This window comes from Cucurbita pepo, chromosome 3 (assembly GCF_057944985.1).
Source record: "Cucurbita pepo subsp. pepo isolate OVF chromosome 3, ASM5794498v1, whole genome shotgun sequence".
Taxonomy (NCBI): domain Eukaryota; kingdom Viridiplantae; phylum Streptophyta; class Magnoliopsida; order Cucurbitales; family Cucurbitaceae; genus Cucurbita; species Cucurbita pepo.
The window spans coordinates 7,420,427-7,438,160 of record NC_141800.1 but is presented as its reverse complement, the minus strand read 5'-3'; the positions used below and the strand labels follow the sequence as shown (position 1 = coordinate 7,438,160).

General features: G+C 33.8%; 1 long non-coding RNA gene across 1 annotated transcript; it reads left to right on the top strand.

Moving 5' to 3' along the window:
* The first annotated feature begins 2,573 nt into the window (after positions 1–2,573).
* LOC147793137 (uncharacterized) lies at positions 2,574–4,032 on the top strand. The gene is made up of 2 exons (XR_015420270.1): positions 2,574–3,073; positions 3,868–4,032. It is a non-coding gene; the product is annotated as an uncharacterized LOC147793137 (long non-coding RNA).
* The last annotated feature ends 13,702 nt before the right edge of the window (positions 4,033–17,734 follow it).

Sequence of the window (17,734 nt, the reverse complement as noted above, 5' to 3'; positions counted from 1 at the left end):
TTGATGTAGGTGATGATTTTTCTTATTCGAGGATGAATTCTTTTGAAGAGGGGGAAGATGATAAGGATCACGGTGTTCCAAATGTTCCAACTGGACTAGTCAAGAAGATTGAACAAGCATTCACTCTTCATCTATAAAGTTGGATAGACTTGGTTCAACTCTGATTTCATGTGTTACAAGCTTATTTGATTGAGGAAGGACCATTTGGAGCTTTAGAAGTGAATATTTACACCATTCAAGTAGAGGATGAAGTTGCAAGGATCATTAGATGAGTTGTTAGAAAACTTTATTTATTTTTAATTCATAAAGTATGTAATGGTCAAATTGTCAAATTGACCTCATTTTTTTGTTGAGATTCAAGGGGATTGAGATTAAATCCAGACCACTAACTTCTTGTGTGGAAGACTATAAATATCCACAAATTATTATGTAAAAATCAGATTTAAGAGGAATGAAATTGATCTCTGAAGTTGAGAAGTTTCCCTTAAAAATTTTAGCATCATCTCTGCACTTTCTAAGTTTGAAGCAATTGTTGGGGTAGAATTGCATCTGAGCCATTCAGTCTTTCAAGTTCGATTGTGTGGTTGAGTGAAATTCTCAACTTCTACTTATTTCCAGTGTTTCTTCTCTTCCTATTCGTGATAATTTATCCTAATACAAACAAGTTTGTTTTTTAGGGAATGTATTAAGCACATGGGTTTAGTAATTACCAAAGACTTTTGTATAAAATGAAGTAAATACAAATGGAGTAAGTATATATAACAATAAAAGAGGAATTATGTTTACTAGCATTTTTTTTTTTTTTTTTTTAACATGAGATAGAAGTAAACATAGTAATCAAAACAAAAACTTAAAAGAAGTTAATCCTATTGTTAAATGGTAGCGAAGAAGTAGTTTTAACCTATCAATCTAGGTTTTGAAAACTAAAATTAAAAAATTAAAAAATTAAGAATAAATATAAAATAAAAGTTGTTTTCAAAAACTTAATTTGGGGTGAAATTTTACTTAAAATTAAAACCTATTGTTTCAATATTTATCCTAAAGGAATGCATATACTTGTGGCAATGCAGCTTCAACTAAACAAATTTGAGCTGGATCATTCATAATCTCAAACCTACAAGGTAGGAATTATAGGATATGAACTTTATTTATGTCAATATTTCTTAATAATATTAATTTGAAGTACAAAGAACTTTATTTATGTCAATATTTTTTAATAATATTAATTGAAGTACGTCCAATTGATTTGAAGAACAAGTTCTACTATGTGATGGACAATGTGAAATTAACGTGACAATAATAGTAGGTTATAAAGCACAAAAAAAAAATGTGGATAAATTTCAAATCATGAGGTACACAAAACACATGGACTAGCAACTAAAAATGATTGATCCACTACCCGGGCATTTGGTCTAGTGGATAAATTTAAAATCTTGAGTTCGATTCACGAAATGCCCCCACAATTATATCAAATTAAATAGTTTGTTGTTTCCTACAAAAATTAAGGCGAACAACCTAGTGCTTTAATAAATACTCTTGCTTATGATTACATATTAATGGTGTTGTTAGGTTGAATGGGAGTAAATCAATAGATTATCTAATCTGGACGATGTACTACTAAGTTCAGATTACGCCTAATACTCCTTCACGAATGAAATAATAATCAACCTCAATCGATGAAAGATTGGATTGGCGGACAGATAGGTGGCACCAATGTTGTCACACCACAGGCTAGACACTCGTGCTTGCGACATCCCGAGCTCACGCAAGCTGACTATTTATAGTAAAAAATGTGATAGAGATAATATACTAAATATTTATATATAGTAGGCCTAGACAAACTAAGCATTACGCCTAATACTCCTTCACGAACGAAATAATAATCAACCTCAATCGATGAAAGATTGGATTGGCGGACAGATAGGTGGCACCAATGTTGTCACACCACAGGCTAGACACTCGTGCTTGCGACATCCCGAGCTCACGCAAGCTGACTATTTATAGTAAAGAATGTGATAGAGATAATATACTAAATATTTATATATAGTTGTGATAGAGATAATATACTAAATATTTATATATAGTAGGCCTAGACAAACTAAGTATGAAGGTTGACTATTTATAGTAAAAATCTAATCGGAGAAATATTTTGTAATAACCCGAAAATAATAAATAAATAAATTTAAAAAAAAAAAAAGAAAAAAAAAAAAAAGAAAAAGACAGCAGCAGCTTGAAGCTGCTGCCATGGAGAACGGAAGAATGGACAGGTGGATTGAAGGGAAAAGAAAGAAAAGAGAGGAAGATGGAGGTGTGGGATGAAGAAGGGTGGTTTTATTTTGTGTTAGTGTTATGGATGGTGGTGGTGGTTGGCGTTGGCAAGGCCGACGAGGAAGCACCAAATATTATCGAAGAAACAGAGGAAGAGGGAAACAGAAAACAGAGAATGTTATAATCCGTGTTTTCCGGCAAAATCTTAGGGTTCTTTGGCGTTTGTTGTGACAACGTGCAAACCTGAGGATGAGGAGACGATTGAACTAAGCTGATTTAAGCGGTTGTCGCAAAGGTAACGAAAAACCCATATCACCGAACCTTTAAATCGCGATATCTTGGTTCATATTGTATAATGAGTTATGAAATAGGGCTTGTTAGAATCGTAATAAGGAGATCTATAAATTTGTAGAAGGAATCAGGATGAAATTCGAATCGTAGAAGGAGGATATGGCTTCGGGATATAGTAGGTATTAACAGAAAAGATGGGAAAATTTCAGAAAACGCAAGGAAGAAGAAGGAGCGCGTGCACTACACGCAGGCGCGTGAGGGGTCGCGACTGGGTGTGCGACTGGGCGTGCTCCTGGCGCGTGGGACAGACACACCGAGGATGTGAGGGCGCGTGAGGGCGCGTGAAGCATCATTTTGGGTTCCGGATTTGTCCCGTTCGATTTGTTTTGACCTGTTCTACCTAGATTGACCTATACTTACCTTGAAAATGGTGAAATATAGGTCTAATCGGAAGGAATTGTGTTGAAATACCCTATTAAATGTACAATCAAGAGAGAAAGGGATTCGAAACCAGGTAAGTAGCGTATCGACCTTTGAACTAGTTCTTAACTTGTTTTACAACATGTGAGTATGTTGTTTACCTGATTAAGAACTTACTATGTTATGATGAGCTTTGATGATATTGAGTGTTTATTGTATATTGTGACTGCTTGCCTGTGATGTAAGCATGATATAAATGATTGTCAGAATGTTCTATGTGTTGAACATGATACATGTATGAAAACATGCAGTAACTGTGAGTATGTTATGCATGTTAATAGAAAGGTTATGACTCTAAGATATGCTTATTGGTTGTTGAGCTATGGCTTATTTATATGAGTATGATAGTCTACTAATTCCCACGGAGTTCCTGGCCAACGCGCTGTGTGCTAAGTCAGGGAGCATGAGTACTCCTGACCGTTGGTATATGAGATAAACAGGCCGCCAGAGCAATTAGTAGACGGGCCGTATTTGACCGAGAGCGAGTCTTACATACGAGTCCGAAAATTCTAGATAAGCATATCGAGAGAGAGTCAGTAACCTAGCTGGAGGTAGCTGAGATACCTCATTAATGAATAGATGACCCTAGTAAGAGAAACTAGGAGTCAATGTCGAATAAAACTTAAAAACATTTGCTATGTTAAGCTGGAGGTAGCTGAGATACCTCATTAATGAACAGATGACCCTAGTAAGAGAAACTAGGAGTCAATGACGAATAAAATTTAAAAACACCTGGAAAGATTAGTTATGAATTCATGAAAGATAAAGTTGGCTACTTACTGGGTAATTTAATTACTCATCAAAATTATTTTTAACTTTTCTTTCCAGATTTAGTTGATGCAGGCCAACCGAGGACGAGGGCGAGACCAGCGGGCTAGGAACTATTTGGGAATCCATGTCTGTGTCTGTTTTGTGTACTTATGCTTTCGCTGTCAAGAATCTACTTCGGTTGTTTTAAGTTTAAATAGCACTGGTTTGAAATGTTTTACTTGATGTTTTTGGAAATATTTTGTTTGAAATTTATCATTGGTTGTCGGAGTTTATTATTGAGGCCAGTAGTAACTCCTGTGAATCGCGTTGACGATGAGCGGGGTGTTACATATTTACATCGAGGTTGACTTAAATATTTATATATAATAGTTAAATATTTATATATAATAGGCTGTGGAAAAACTAAGAGGCTATTAAATTACATACAGGTATTCAATATTTACATCGAGTTGACTATTTATAGTAAAAATCTAATCTAGAAATATTTACATACCTGTATTCAATATTAAATATTTATATATAATAGTTAAATATTTATATATAATAGGCTGTGGAAAAACTAAGAGGCTATTAAATTACATACAGGTATTCAATATTTACATCGAGTTGACTATTTATAGTAAAAATCTAATCTAGAAATATTTACGTACCTGTATTCAATATTAAATATTTATATATAATAGTTAAATATTTATATATAATAGGCTGTGGAAAAACTAAGAGGCTATTAAATTACATACAGGTATTCAATATTTACATCGAGGTTGACTATTTATAGTAAAAATCTAATCTAGAAATATTTACATACCCGTAATCAATATTTATAAATAGTAGGCTGGATATGGAGGTGGACTATTTATAATAAAAATCTAATGGAGAAATATTTACCGGTATTCAATATTTATATATAGTAGGCATGGAAAAATTAAGAGGCTATTAAATATTTATATATAATAGGCTGTGCAAAAACTAAGAGGATATTAAATATTTATATATAATAGTTAAATATTTATATATAATAGGTTATGGAAAAACTAAGAGGCTATTAAATTACATACAGGTATTCAATATTTATGTATAGTAGGCTGGATATGGAGGTTGACTATTTATAGTAAAAATCTAATCGAGAAATATTTACATACAGGTATTCAATATTTATATATAGTAGGCGTGGAAAAATTAAGAGGCTATTAAATATTTATATATAATAGGTTGTGGAAAAACTAAAAGGCTATTAAATATTTATATATAATAGTTAAATATTTATATATAATATGGGCAAGAAGCTGACTATTTATATAAAAATCTGTGGATATGGAGGCGGACTAGTTAGAGTAAAAATCTAATAGAGATATATATAATGTAACGACCCAAATCCACCGCCAGCCGATATTGTTCTCTTTGGGCTTTTCCTTTCGGGCTTCCCCTCAGGCTAGGGTTTTTGGGCTTTCCCTTTCGGACTTCCCCTCAAGGCTTTAAAACGCGTCTGTTAGTGAAGGTTTCCACACCCAAATGGTGATTTGTTCTCCTCCCAACCAATGTGGGACATCACATACTAAATATGGGCTAGAAGCGGACTATTTATAGTAAAAATCTTGGGACATCACATATTAAATATGGGCTAGAAGCTGACTATTTATAGTAAAAATTTGATACCTAACTATTTATAGTAAAAATAGGATAGAGATATATATACTAAATATTTATATATATTTGGCGGTTATATCTGTTAAAGTTGTATATATATATATATAATAAACTGAAATCATATATATACCCATTAGTCAGTGCTATATTTCTAATACTTCACCTCCTCTCTTTACATACCTTGAAGTCATTAATACAAAACTTTTAGTCAATATTTCTCCTTCCATTTTCTCTATCAAGCTCTTTGTGTTCATTTAGATCGAGTGTGTGCATTGTTGTGTGATCCTAGTAACTGGTATAGAGCGAAGTGAGATTCATCACGGTATGTGAAGATGGAAAGTTCAAAGACAAGAATTGAAAAGTTTGATGGATTCGATATTAATTTCTAGAAGATGCAGATTGAAGATTATATGACCAAAAAGATCTTCAGAAACCCCTTTTGGGGTGAAGTAGAATATCATGACCACGGAGGACTGGAAGCTCAAGGATCGTCACGCCTTAGGCTTAATCTGGTTGACGCTGTCCAGAAATATGACGTTCAACATCATTAAAGAGAAGATGACAAGGCCTATTGAAGGTGTTGTCAAATATGTACGAAAATCCATCGGCTATGGACAAGGTGTATTTGATGCAAAGGTTGTTCAATTTATAAATTTCTGAATGTAGGTTTGTTGCAGATCATATAAATTAGTTGAACGTGATTGTGAGCCAATTGAGCTTAGTGGAAATTATGTTCAAATATGAAATTAAAGCATTGATTTCGATGTCATCTTTACCCGAGTCGTGGTATACTGTTGTTGCTGCAATCAACATTTCACGAGAATCTAATAAACTAAAGTTTGATGAAATTCGAGATGTCAGTGAAAGTATTCCCAAACGAGAAGTAAATTAAAGAGACCAAACAAACATGAGCGATCAAAATCAAGAAATCGAGAAAAATCTCCAAATAAACCGAACGTAAAGTGTTGAAATTGTGGAGAAAAACGACACTTTCGGACAGATTGTACAAAATTGAAGAAAAGAAAAATCACAAATTTGAAAATGACATTGATTCTATATATTCAGCAGAAGATACGGAGGATGCTCTAATTCGTAGCATGAATAGCCCAACTGAATTCTGGATTTTAGATTCAGTTGCATCGTTTCATTTGTCTTCAAGTAAGGAATTGTTTCAACATTTCAAATAAGGAAATTTTGGGAAGGTGTATCTTGCCGACAACAAAACGTTGGAGATTGAAGGGAAGAGAGATGTCTGCATACAAACTCTAGCAGGAAATGGGTGGACGTTATAGAATGTCAGATATATTCCTGATCTCAAGAAGAATCTGATCTCTATTGGTCAATTGGACAGCACAGGTTATGCAGCCGAGTTTGGAAAGAGTTTGGGGAAGATTGTGAAGGGTGTCATGGTGGTAGCATGACACAAAATCTGGAACCGTATAGACCCATTGTAGGGTGTATAAACATGGTTGCTATTGCTAAGAGTTCTTTCAATTAAAGTCTACTTGAATTGGAAGCACTCTGAGCAACAACAATCATGTTTATACACCTTACAGTAGTGTCAATAGACTTGCACATATGAGATTATAAAAAATGAGATGATGACTGTGAATGGAGTTTTAGAAGGCCTAAATTCTATTGATATAGGTGTTTGTGCGAGCTGCGTTATGGAAAAATATAAACGAGTTAGCTTCACAAAAGCTGCCAGAGAACCATAGAAAGTGCGATTGGAAATGGTTCTACAGACGTTTAGGAACCATCTCCAGTTTCATCATTTCTAGTACCAAAATTTCATTGGTTAGATGTCTCGCACTCTATAGTAACAACTCTCTATTGTCCTAAGGCTATTTAGATATCTTACTACCACTCTTTTCCTCCTCACCATATCTAAACACTATAACTTTGATCCAGTATTGTCTTATATGGTTAACATTCACTCTTTAATGTCCAAGAACATTTTATAACTACCACGAAACTCAAAACATACAATAAATTCATTCAAGTTTTAAAACATATCATATACTTCGAAATAGGGTTAGACTGTTTACTTGATCGTGGCGAGACGTGTCATCCAACTAAGTCATTAGAGATATACGACTCTTTATTATAAGAAATATCTATATAATCTAAAATTCGACTGGTCTAATATTAATCTATCACAACCCAAATTTGGAGGGTTCATGTAATAGCCCAAAAATAAATAATGAAATAAACAAATAAAAATAATTATAAAAATAGTTAAAATAATAATAATAATAAATTAATTAATTAAAATTAAAATTAAAAAAATAAAAAAAAATTCTCCACTTCTCCCCACTAACCTCTCATCCCTTCCCACAATTATCTCTCCTCAACCCATCCTTACCCCAACTGGAAAAAAAAAAATACAGAAAAACAACACTAGTCAGATTTTAGCAGAAGTAAAATGGGCTTTCAACACATTGCAGATTTAGAGATTTTTGTCTGTTATTACGGTAAAATCCTATCTCAGATTTCCTTTTCTTTTATAGTTATGGTTATAAGAAATTAATTTAGGATCAAATCTTCTTTCATATTTTAACAGGTCCTGTAATACCAATTCCTCGTGGTTGAGCTATCTTCTAGTTTGAAAACTAATGGCCTTTCCTCGTCGAAGTTTTTATGAAAAAAAGTTTGCACTCCTTCGATTATCAAACCCAAATATGGGATTTTAGGAAATTGACTGCTCATAATTATTTTTGCCTTACTTATTCATATTCATTTTGTGAGAAAATCAACTACCATGAGCGGTCTTTGTGCTTTCCTTTGAAAGAGCTTTGGGCATAGCTAAACTTTCTCAAATGCGGGATGGATCAGGATTTCCTCTTGATGCGGTAGAAGAGGTCTAGTCTAGGTCATTTGCTATAGAATATGTTGGCAATGATCCTTTCTTTTATGGGAATCCCATATCCCATTGATTAGGTTTTGTTAGACTTTTAAGTTATAAAAAATAAGGTTACAAGGTTAGATTCAATAAAATTTTAGTTGGCAGATCTATAAACTAGAAGATCGTAACCAAACAATCAACTTACAATTGGCCAGTAATATCTGTTTACACAATTGAAAAACCTATTTACAAATGAAAATAATTAGAGGGAGGGAGGGAGATTGAGGAAAGATTTGTTGCACACGATTTAACCATAAAACAGGTAATATCAGAGGGCAGTGAGCTCCTTTAAATTTTGTCTTAACACGAAATATCAGAATTTTACGATGACCAATGTAAATTAGAGAAATAATTTTGTAGAGTTCAAACTTGAAACTGATGTCATGAGCTCATATAGGTTGACTCGGATTTCAAATGACGGAATTAAACTTTCATTAAAGATATATTTGTGACAACGACTTAAGCTAGCCAAGTAAGTGACCTTACTATCGGCATTGTTATATTTGATGTTGACACGTGCCCTGTGGTTCTGCACGTATCATATATATTGATATGTGTGAATTGTCTGTGGATTGATATGCTTCCTATATGTTATGTTATGTTATAATATGTGGTTAAGAATTATGGTACGATGTGCTCAAGGATATGTTTGAGATAGGATACGAGAAGGATGCACAAAACGAAATGTAACGATAGGAGTAAGATACGTTCATGAAACGTTAAGGTTAGGTTACATACCGGAGTGCTATGAATAGGAGAGATTGATGAAAGAATACGGTTAGGTTATGGGTAGAAAGGGATAGGTTTGTGATAGATTGATAGAACGATAGCGTTAGGGTACGTTCTTATGACGATATGACTAAGGTATGTTACGTAATGATATGTCTGTGATAGGTATAAGAACGTTAAGGCTATGGTAAGTTAGAGAACGATATGACTATGAAGTGTTTACGTTATGACTTGTTTATGATATGATACATTGTATGCTAGATTATTGTGCTTAAGTACGTAGTTATGTGAACTTAAATGTATGCTATATATGCTTTTAGTCTGATGTGATGTGTAATGCATGTAACGATATGAGGTCCTTGAATGATTATGGCATGTTTGTATGGAATATGTGAATGTGAACAGCATGAATTGTATGACATGAAACATGGTAAATTGTCTGGAACCATAACCCCGATAGAAATGTGTATGAAATGTGAAATGAAAATGAGAATGACATGAAGCCTAGAACGTAACAGGGGGGTTATGGTCATTAAAGATAAATGTATAAATAGGAGGACCTCATGCATTATGTGTGTTCATGCATCTGGGGGGATACCCCCATCCCATCACGAGGGTACGGACGCGTACATCCAATTGCAGGACAACGATCATTATGCATTGCATAGCGCTGCCGTGACGGTTCTAGTTTTAACGGGTCCTGGCATAAGGGGCTCCCAGAGTATGCCCACCGGATAAGAACAGTGGCCCAGCGGTGTGCAAACTAGCTGGTGAGCCCATACTCGCACGTATGGGCTGTGTGTAGAGTATATGGTACACGTCCACGATTACCCGTTAGGATAGCACCGTAGGAAAAACGAAATGAAACGAAAGATAGGTCCCATCATTTCATTGCATGTGATTGTTGCATTTAACACCAATAGTGGGGTCACTTACCGAGTATTTCTTTAAATACTCAAGCCATGTGCTACTACATTTTTTAGGTTAAGGCAAGACATTTCGGTACGGCTGACGACGGCATCGCAACTCGAGATCATGGCACATGCATAGGATAGTGGTATTTATTTTCTTAGACTTAGGATAGAATAAGATGTTTTAAACTTAAACGCTTATTTATTTTATTCCGGGTCTTTTGTTGTGTCGTTTTAAAGATGTTTTTGAAACACGTAAGTTCATGGCTGTGTTTTAAGTTAAAGGTTATGTTTTATGGAATTTAAATGAAGTCTTCCGCATTCAATATTTATGGTACGTATACAGTAACGACCTTAAATTAAGTAGAAACTTTTGAGTCGCTAGAGTTCAAAACTCAAATAGAAACTAAAATTGAAAGTGAAAACAAATAAAAATAAAAGTAAATTAATATAAAATAAGAAAATACTATAAAATTAAAATATTTAGAGTTTAATCTATCTCTACAAATATATTTTTCTCTTTATTTATAATTAGTCATAAAAAGAAATAATGGACAGTTCCTGATTCAAATCCAATTTCTTCATAAAACTGTACAAAATTTCTCTCTAACTCTCTTTCAAAACAATTCCCCTTTATTTTCTTCTTCTTCTTTTATTTTCCTTTCTTTCTTTTTTCTCGTTATTGAACTCTAATTAGGGATCTTACTGACCTCTAGTTAGGAAAGATGGGTCAAAATGAAAAAATTGAGAAATTAATCCTCATTTGAATTCGCGTTACAGCATAACATAACATAATACATGTCAAACACTCACAAAGTGACACGTGGAGGGGCTACGGAGCATGCGTTCTTAATACCTCATACAATTCATCCAACCAAGCTAATAGTAACACCATTCACCTGGTTGGCCGAAAGCGAAGTCACTAAATTTCCTGTATAGATGTCCATTAGATCACACTCATCGATGTCTAGTTCCAAAGCTAAATCCATACCGACTTCCTTCACTCTCTTTCCTTTTCTCTTTCTTTATTCATATCCACATTAGTTAGGGATAAAGAAAGGATGAGTTGGAGATTGAGAAATGGGAAGAGAAATAAAGAATGTGATGGAGGAAGAGGAGGAAATGGGAGGAAGTGGAGAACATGGATAAAATGAGCACGCACGCAACTCTTAAGCCAATTTGAACTCCTAGTAGCTTAAATAAAGTTGGTCCCCTCTAATCAAACAGGAATTTCTCTATGATCATTAAATTCTTATAGATTCCAAGCTTAATATCATTAATACAATTATGCTTTATCCTTAAGACGCCAAACATGAAACTAAAGTGCGTTCAGTTTAACTCCATTTTATTGCCAATATTGAATGATGTGTAGGGTATATTCTTGATTTACCTTAATGTTCTTGTGGCATGATAGTTCATATTAGTTAAGCTTTTTGCAAAATCCCAGTTAAAAGACAACAACGATGAACCTAGGTTTATTAGTCATTTCAAAGACAATTTCTTTGTCCATCTCATCGGTAATAATAGTTCAACTAAATCCATATTATGCAAAGAAACAAGTTTATGACCCATAATAACAACTACCTAAATTATGACCTAAAAATTTGAAAACATAAATTGTAATTGATAATTACACAAAAATTTCTCTAAATCCATGAACTCGTGTCCAATTAGTCAATCATAAAGATTGTAACTAGCATAGAGTAATTGAAGCCCCACATGAAGTAATTTAAAGTTCCTGACACTTAACTAAAGTTTATCTCATTTTTAAAGAAGCATGAGTTGCACTTAAGTTCATGAAATGCTTATAGACTCCAACTCTTAGTACTATTAATGTCAGTATGTTTCATATGAGTTTGTCATAAATGCATTCAATACAACTTTATTTTCTTGGTATACGAGGCAAAATAGAAGAATTAAATCAAACAAATTGATGAACTAAACTGAATTAATCCAACCAAAATTGATTAGTTTGTTTCCTTTGTTGGGTTGTCGGTTTATTTGATAACCTTGGTATATTATAAGAATTCAACTTTTCATTTTATAGCCGTCCAACCACTCAGAGAAAAATATATTTGATTAGAAGCTAAAAATATTTTGTTTGGTGGTATGATTCTCACTTAGGGTGCAAGAGGTTTTGAGTTCAATTCTTGTAATGCCCCTATGTCTAAATCCTTTCTTATCCAAGGACTTCATATTAATATAAACTTTTTGTTCCTATTATCAAACATACCTCTTAACTTCTGTACACCAATTGTTGGGAAACAAAGACTTTACATCCCAAGACTTTATACTTACCATCTTAGGAAACAAAGAAAAAAAAAAAAGAAGTTCTTATTATGTTCTTGTTTTGTTCTCCACGACATATTCTCATCGAGGACTTCATGTGTTTCCTGCAATACAACAAAATACGACCTTAATATCTAGGCTCAAGGCTTCATACATACGTTTCAAATGGCATAACAAGGTCATTTGGTCTAGTGGTATGATTCTTGCATTGGGTGCGAGAGGTCTTGAGTTCAATCCTCGAAATGTGCCCCTTCAAGAAATTGTAGAATTGAAGATATTTATTAAGTAAATAAACACACATTAAAATGACAAAAGTTAAATACATACATTCCCATGATATTGTGAATATGCCAAAGGTAACACATAATAAGAACTTTTAGCCCCTCAACTCCCAACAAATATAGATTTCAAACTTGAGAAAAAAAATCATATCGAGTGAGAGCTAAAAATGATAGATGTTCAAGAAGGGAAATTTGGTCTAGTGGTATTATTCGTACTTAGGGTGTGAGAGGTCCTGAGTTCACATCTTAGAATGCCCCTGTCCTTAATTCTCTTATTACTTCGGTTATCAATTTACTCGCACGTTTTTTCTAGCATGAGATAGCAATCCCGTTATAAATATTGTTAAATGGTATGGTAGCAAGGGACGAAGTACGGTTAAATAGTAGCAACGGTATGGTAGCAAGGGACGAAGTACGGTTAAATAGTAGCAACGAATGCTCAACGTATTATAAATATTGTTGCTCAACGTATTATAAATATTGTTGCTCAACGTATTATAAATATTGTTGCTCAACGTATTATAAATATTGTTGCTCAACGTATTATAAATATTGTTGCTCAACGTATTATAAATATTGTTGCTCAACGTATTATAAATATTGTTGCTCAACGTATTATAAATATTGTTGCTCAACGTATTATAAATATTGTTGCTCCACGTATTAAAAATATTGTTGCTCAACGTATTATAAATATTGTTAAATGGTATGGTAGCAAGAGACTAGTAAAATTGTGAAAGGGACGAAGTAAATATTTGAGCTGGGTCATTCATAATCTTAAAGGCACAAGTAGGTTCTAAAGCACAAAAACATGTGGATAAATTTTAAATATAGAGGCGCATAAAATATATGGACTAGCAACTAAAAATTATAGATTCACTACAAGGGCATTTGGTCTAGTGGTATGATTCTTGCTTCGGGTGCGAAAGGCGTTACACCCTCGACCCACACAAATTGTTCTATGATATTTTTTTCTAGGAACTCTTTGTTATGTTAAGGGGCACAGATTCTCTATTGCACTGATCTCCCAATAGTAGTTTTACTTAGGTCATCTGTCGTCACAATCCTTTTAAGGAAGATGCGCCCAAATAACCAGTGAACAATAACATTTAAAGAAGTTTCAGAGAGCGAGAAGAGGCGTAATATAGAATAGGAATGAGAAGGGTACCAAAATTTTCAGTGAGTCGTATAAGGATCACGTAAATAGTCAAAAGATCCACTACAAGGGCATTTGGTCTAGTGGTATGATTCTTGCTTCGGGTGCGAGAGGGATCGAGTTTGATTCTTGGAAATGCCCCAACAATTATATCAAATTGAATAAAGAAATAATTTAAATGGATGTTTGGTAAAAAAAAATAAAAAAATAAAAAAAAAAATAAAAAAAAATAAAAAATACAAAGGGAAGAAGAACAAGGGAAGCATTCTTCAACCTACATGCATGCTCCAAGCCCAACTCACGTAAATAGTCAGAAGATCCAGCCCACAACCGAAGGGAACCATTCTTGAATAGCATTTGAAATGCCCCAGTCTCTCGTTGAGGAGTCTCTTCCAATCTACTAGGTGCTATTGAAAATCACTTCTCGGTTCGTTGACTCTTCATTTCTTCTCTGTTGGTGTCTTTCCTACTTTCTTCACATGAAATTTTTTCTTCTTTGCATGACGTCATACCACCTGCTTCTGCTTGATGTCTTCTTGGTCCGAATAATAACGTTTCAAGTTACTGACGTGGACAACAAGATTAGTCCGCATCCATAAGAGCAATTGGATCCTATATGATGTCTTGATAATCTTGTGGATAACTTCGACTAGTCCATAGTATTTTTGCACCCGTCTTTGGTTCTTGTTACTTTGAACTCGAAGTTGATCTAATGTTAACTTATATGAACTCTCTATTTTTCTTGAAATTATTGTTGTCGACGCTTCTGACTGACCATTCTCTTCATCCGTCTGGTATTTCTATGTGAATATGTGTTGCTTCAGTGGCTTGTTTTTGTCTTCCTTCTCCAATATTGGCGTTGGCTTGGTGTCTTTGCCTAGCATTTGAGTGATCACTGACAAGAGCCTTTGGGGGTCTAATGAACTCGACAGTTAACAAGTCATTTAGCTTTTCATAGAATTTAGCTAGCTCAAGCTCAGCCACATGACATTTGTTTGTGGCAGGCGATCTCGATTGCAACATAAAACTAATCTTGTGATTTATCTCTCCTGGTTGGGATAAATCCATTATCTGACCTTCTTGTTTTGCATCGTGGTGTTCATGTAGTGGCAACAAGGTTTCTATTGAGGTTGACTCACTCGAGCTCCCCTTTTCAATTACAACAATAGTAGCAAGCGTAGATTCATCATGGCTAAGATTCTTTCTCAACTGTAGTATTGACATCATTTTCACCCCTCTTGGTTGATGGATGTTTTTCTGAATGATCGTCGGATTAGACTCCGTTACTACTAGGAATTTTGCTAGGGACATGTAAATGACTTTGTGTTCCAGTAGGACGTTCATCCCTAACACGACGTCAAAGTCATCCATTTCAACTATCACAAAATGATTTGCCTAGTCCAAGGCTCCAACTTGATTAGAGTTCTCATTGTGACTCTTAAGACTGATAAAGCTTCCAATTTGACGGTGTTCATCTTTCCTGTATCTCGATGCCAAAGGATGCTAAAATATTTTGCATTGGTCTCGATCATTAGTTGTGGGTGGTTCTAGAGTTGACAATGGTGTTCCTTGCTACTTTGTGCTTTATCCAGACCTCAACATACATAATATAATATAATATATATATATATATATATATATATATATATATATATGCTTTTAACTATAACACATATAGTCCATGAAAGAATTGTAACTCTTATGCTCATTAATATTATAATGGTTACTACCTAAATTATAACCTAAAGGTAGAGAATTGATGTCCAATTAGCCAACCCTAAATTTGTAATCTTGGTAGAGTGATTGAAATTAATGGAAGTAGTTTAAACTCCTAGTACCTTAAATGAAGTTGATCTCTTCTAATAAAACATGAATCTCTTTAATATCATTAATACAATTATGCTTCATCTTTGAACCTTTCAAACAGGAAACTAAAAGTGCGTTTAATTGAACTTCGTTTGATTGTCATCTTGAATGATGTGCAGGATATATTCTTGATTTACCTTGATATTTCATATTAGTTAAGCTTTTTGCAAAATCACAAGTAAACGACAACAACAACGATGAGCTTGGGTCTGTTTATTATTTTAAAGAAATTTTTTTCTCCATTTATCCGTAATAACTCTCCGACTTCCTTCACTCTCTTTCTTTTTCTCCTTCTTTATTCAAATTGGCATTGGTTAGGGATGAAGAAAGAATGAGTTGGAGATTGAGAAATGGGAAGAGAAATAAAGAATGTGATGGAGGAAGAGGAGGAAATGGGAGGAAGTGGAGAACATGGATAAAATGAGCACCCACGCAACTCTTAAGCCATGTCGAATTCCTAGTACCTTAAATAAATTTGGTCTCCTCTAATAAAACTGGAATTTCTCTTATGATCATTAAATTCTTATAGACCCCAAGCTCAATATCATAAATACAATTATGCTTTATCTTGAACACACCAAACACGAAACTAAAGTGGGTTCAATTTAACTCCATTTTATTGCCATCTTGAATGATGTGTAGGGTATATTCTTGATTTAACTTAAAGATCTTGTCGGATAATAGTTTATATTAGTTAAGCTTTTTGCAAAATCACAGTTAGAAGACAACAACGATGAACCTAGGTCTATTAGTCATTTCAAAGACAATTTCTTTGTCCATCTCATCGGAATGACAGTTCAACTACCATATTATGTAAAAAACAAGTTTACGACTCATAACACCAACTACCTAAATTATGACCTAAAAATTTGGAAACATAAGTTGTAGTTGATAATTGCACAAAAATTTCCGTAAATCCATGAACTTGTGTCCAATTAGTCAATCCTAAAGATTGTAACTAGCATAGAGTAATTGAAGCTCCACATGAAGTAATTTAAAGTTCCCATTACTTAACTAAAGTTCATCTCATCTTTAAAGAAGCATGGTTTGCACTTAAGTTCATGAAATGCTTATAGATTCCAACTCTTAGTACTACTAATGCCAGTATGTTTCGTATGAGTTTGTCATAAATGAAACTAAGGTCCATTCAATACAACTTTATTTTGTTGTCATAGAGGCAAAATAGAAGAATTAAATCAAACAAACTGATAAACTAAACTGAATCAATCCAACCCAAATTGATTAGTTTGTTTCCTTTGTTGGGCTGTTGGTTTATTTGATAATCCTCGTATATTATAACAATTCAATATAAAATGCCTTACTTACAAGTAAAATATTAGACCATCAACTTTTCATTTTATAGCCGTCCAACCACATAGAGAAAAATATATTTGAGTAGAAGCAAAAAAAAATATTGGGTATTTAAGAAAAGGCATTTGGTTTAGTGGTACGACCCTCACTTACGGTGCAACCTCAAATTCCCCTATATCTAAATCTTTTCTTATCAAAGAACTTCATATTTATTCATATTTATATAAACTTGTTGTTCCTATTATTTACTTTTCAAACATACCTCTTAACTTCTCTACATCAATTGTTGGGCAACAAAGTCGACATAAAGGAATTAGAAAAGAGATATCAAAACTTAAACATGTTGCTACTCTTGAAGGGGCATTCCGAGAATCGAACTTGAGACCTCTCGCACCCAAAGCGAGAATCATACCACTAGACCAAATGCCCTTATTATGCCACTTAAAATGTATGTATGAATCCTTGGGCCTAGGTATTAAGGTCGTATTTTGTCATATTGCATGAAACACATGAAGTCCTCGATGCGCTTGAACTGAAGCCTTGGATGTAGAATGTGTCTTAATAACATAATAAGAACAAAGAGCTCTCTACAAGACCTGCTTCAGATTTGGATAGGCATACTCACCAAAATGAAGTAAATAAGTACAATAAAATGACACACGTTAAATACATACATTCCCATGAAATTGTGAATGTGAATGATAATCCAAATAATAATATCAATGCATTCTATGTCGAAGTGATTCATAAATTATACCTAATTTTCTACCATTTTGGACCTATTATTGATGACGAGACATTTAGGATTTTGTGACATGAGAATTGTTGG